The sequence below is a fragment of the Lynx rufus genome, unplaced genomic scaffold (assembly GCF_022079265.1).
Source record: "Lynx rufus isolate CCGP_SWC_20201006 ecotype Redwood Valley unplaced genomic scaffold, mLynRuf1.p SCAF_2, whole genome shotgun sequence".
NCBI classification, from domain to species: domain Eukaryota; kingdom Metazoa; phylum Chordata; class Mammalia; order Carnivora; family Felidae; genus Lynx; species Lynx rufus.
In genome coordinates this window covers 151,582,433-151,586,244 of record NW_025814834.1, presented here as the reverse complement: position 1 = coordinate 151,586,244, position 3,812 = coordinate 151,582,433, and the positions used below count along the sequence as shown (strand labels likewise).

At 43.8% G+C, this 3,812-nt stretch overlaps 1 long non-coding RNA gene across 1 annotated transcript; it reads left to right on the top strand.

Moving 5' to 3' along the window:
• Positions 1-1,208: 1,208 nt before the first annotated feature.
• LOC124515916 (uncharacterized) lies at positions 1,209-3,324 on the top strand. Its single transcript, XR_006962927.1, has 3 exons — positions 1,209-1,309; positions 1,437-1,506; positions 2,916-3,324. It is a non-coding gene; the product is annotated as an uncharacterized LOC124515916 (long non-coding RNA).
• Positions 3,325-3,812: the final 488 nt, after the last annotated feature.

Genomic DNA, 3,812 nt, shown 5'->3' with positions numbered 1-3,812 from the left:
AGGAAAGGGAAGAAAGTCACTGAATGGACCAGATACTCACCTGCCCCCAAATCCCTGATTTTCTTGGCAGAGAGGAAAGAGAATTAGAGGCATAAAATAGAATAGTTTTTGCTGTTATCCAATCAATACTATATTGATTGAGATAGTAAGTCAGGGAGAAATAGACAGACTTAGTTACATACAACTAAGAGAGCTTGCGTCATAGGAAATTAAATGCTCAGAGCCTAGCCAGTCAATGAAAATACAAAAAGAGATAAAAAGTGACCATTACCATTTAAATCTCACAGTTTAGGGGTAGGAAAGGTGGGTTGGGGGGGGGTGAAGGGAAGGGAGGGGGAAGCAGTATCCTACTCGGGGCTTCTCTCCAGAGGTGCCAATTAGAGACTGGGACCCACTGACCAGAACACAGAGGGAGTCTCTGTAGGTGCTCTGAACTTGCAGCATGACCATTTCCAGTTACATGGGGTGCCCAGAAGCCCTCATGAAACAGTCACTTTAAAAGGACGACGATATTACAAGAGAGGGGGTGGAAAGAGCTCTTGCAGAAGAATTAAGAGGAGTCAGCAAGTCATGGGGAGTTACAAAGGTTAATCCAGAAGCAGAAGTTCTCCCTGCCAACTGAGATGGTATGGACCCCAAGGGAGTGGCTTTAATGAACTCTGTTAACTCACTCAAAAGACTCAGAGTAAAGGAGATCCCATGGCTTCGTATATCATTAGGGAAGCAACATAAATATATATATTTCCTCTGATTCACAGTACATCAGCTTCTAGGGATTAATAAAAGAAAGTTTAAATCTCTCAGTAACAACTCACACATAACCACAAATGTTGCAAATCTGTCATGTAGCAAGGAATCTGAGATGGGTTGATACTCTAGAACGAGTGTACCAGAAAGAACATGAGGTGAAAGGAACTGAGTCAGAGGCAGTATCAGCTTCTATTTTCAGAAAACAGCCACCCTGGACACAAACCAAAAAGGTAGGTGCTGTGTAAGCCCTTGCACTAAGACCAAACAAACCCCGGTCACAGCTGCACACAGAGATAGCAAAGCGCTATCTCCCCATCTGGGGAACTAAGATAAAGATTGCATGACAACATAGTTCTGCCGCAAAGAAAATTTGCACCAGCATTCACCCCGCCTGTGAGTTAAGTTTCTTTCTGGCCTCCCCGCTGATCTGCAGCCTGTAGTTCCAAGTTCTTTCTCTACCCAGAAGTCCACTTGCCATACTAATCACCTCTAGACATACTTATCATTCGAGAGCTGTCCTATTTTAGCAGCTAGATAGAGGCAGAGGCAGAACCCAAGCGTGAGTGTTCATCCTGACTTCAAATTTGGCTTTCTTTTTCTTTCTTTCGAAACCTGGATTTATGGCATCCCAGGCCATCTATCTATCCACATCCATCTAACCAGGAAAATGTCACTACTAATGACAGGTGCGGGAGAGATGGACTCAAACAAGACATTAACGGAGCCAGATGTGAGTGTGATGCCACCATTAAAATGGTAAGACCACAGACTTACTACCTCACTCTCTAAACTTCACTCTCTTCAACCTTAAAACGCAGCTGACGATAGGTGCTTTTTGGAGTTGGATTGGCAATAGGACCTAAGGGATGCCATCGCTTAGCATGCTCCTTAAGTGACTGTTATTATTATTATTATTGAGACTGTTAATGGAGGGGATATCTGAATACACTGAAGGTTACATGGTAGTGCCGTTAGCTCCAAGACATAAGAAAGTGTGGGCTGTTACAGAAGAGCAGAGGAGAGGCTTCTAAATCAATACTGAGTGAAGATGTAAAGTGAACTTTCAGAATTTTGAAAAATGGGTAGGAGTTACCTAGATGAAGAAGACAGGCTGATCATTTCTGGGCAGAGAAAGCAGCAAGTATTAAGGCATGGAGGTGTGGAAGGCCATTGTACATGGTTTTGGAAGAAGGCCCATACCATGAAGTAAAGAAAGGGTTGAGGAGAATGGATGGCTGTGACACAAAAAGGGCAAGACTGGGGCCAGAGTCTGAAGAGCCTTGTATGCTAAACTAAAAGGGTTGAACTTGAGTGTTAATGCTGAGGAGAGACATGGAAAAAATTCAAGCAGGGGAGAGGTATGATCCGATTCGTGGGAGGGGTATTGGAAAGAAGTCAAACTAGTGGCAAATGCTTAAGCTACCAGCTGACAATGTGAATTCCAGGGCTCATTTGAAGACCAACTTCAGGGGAGCCTGGGTGGCTCAGTTGGTTGAGCAAGCGTCCAACTCTTGATTTCAGCTCAGGTCATGACCCCAGAGTGGTGGGATCAGAGCTGGGGGTGGAGCCTGCTTAAGATTCTTTCTCTCTCCTTCCCCCTCCACTCTGTCTCTCTCTCTCTCCCTCTCTCTCTTTCTCTCTCTCTTTCCAAAAAAATAAAATTAAATTAAAAATACAAGATCTGAAGACCAACTTCAAAGCAACTATGTCAGAAGAACCCAGTGCTTCAAGGTAAATTTTATTTACAATAAAGTTGAAAACAATTGAGATGCCATATAGACTGATGGATAAGAGCATAGAACTGTTTGTGTTTAAATCAAGACTGTCGGGGCGCCTGGGTGGCGCAGTCGGTTAAGCGTCCGACTTCAGCCAGGTCACGATCTCGCCGTCCGTGAGTTCGAGCCCCGCGTCGGGCTCTGGGCTGATGGCTCAGAGCCTGGAGCCTGTTTCCGATTCTGTGTCTCCCTCTCTCTCTGTCCCTCCCCCGTTCATGCTCTGTCTCTCTCTGTCCCAAAAATAAATAAACGTTGAAAAAAAAAAATTAAAAAAAAAAAATCAAGACTGTCATTTCCTAGCTGGGTGATCCTGGGTCAAGTATTTAACCACCTTGGACCTCAGTTTGTCCATCTGTGACATGGGATCAACAATGGTACCTGTCTCAACAGGATGCTGTGAGGATTACGTACGCGGTTGGAGCAGTGCCTGGAAAGAGCATCACTCATTAATGTTGACCAGTACTGAGGAGTGGAGTTGGTGCTGTGAAGGCTGCTGGGCCTCTAAGACAATCTCCGTGAGATGGCCACCTTTCTTGACTTCTTGGCTTTGACTCTATGAACAGAAATCAGCTGTCAATTAAGCCACATGGGCTCATAGTAATTCCCAATTACTGAGTGTATGTAAAAATAACATACTTAATAGTCACTTGAACATCAGGATCAACTGTAATGCCTCAGCTCAGTTAATTATTTCAAACACTGTAAGACAAGCTACAAACCTATCATAGTTACATTTTTTTCTTTTTATTGCTATTTCTTTTTTTTTTTAAGTTTACTTATTTATTTTGAGAGAGAGTGAGCAGGGGAGGGGCAGGCAGAGAAGGGGACAGAGGATCCAAAGCAGGCTCCAGGCTCCATGCTGACAGCAGAGAACCCGATGGTGGGCTCAAACTCACAAACTGCGAGATCATGACCTGAGCTGAAATGGGATGCTCAACCAACTGAGCCACTCAGGTGCCCCTATTCCCCTCTATTTCTTACACTATAAAATATTTGGTGCTTGCTAATAACATACATGAAATACATGTACATTATAAAGCATAACAATAAACCCATTAAAATCACTATTCTGGAGCATTGCCAATGCTACTTAAAAGCTCCCCATATGCCTGCAATGATCCAAATGTTTATGCCCCTCCAGATTCATATGCTGAAATTCTAACCCCAAAGGTGATGGTAATCTACTGAAGGTAGAGGCTTTGGGAGGTGATTAGGTCACGAGGGTGAAGATTTCATGAATGAGATCAGTGTCCTTATAAAAGAGGCTCAAGAGGGCTCTCTGTCCCT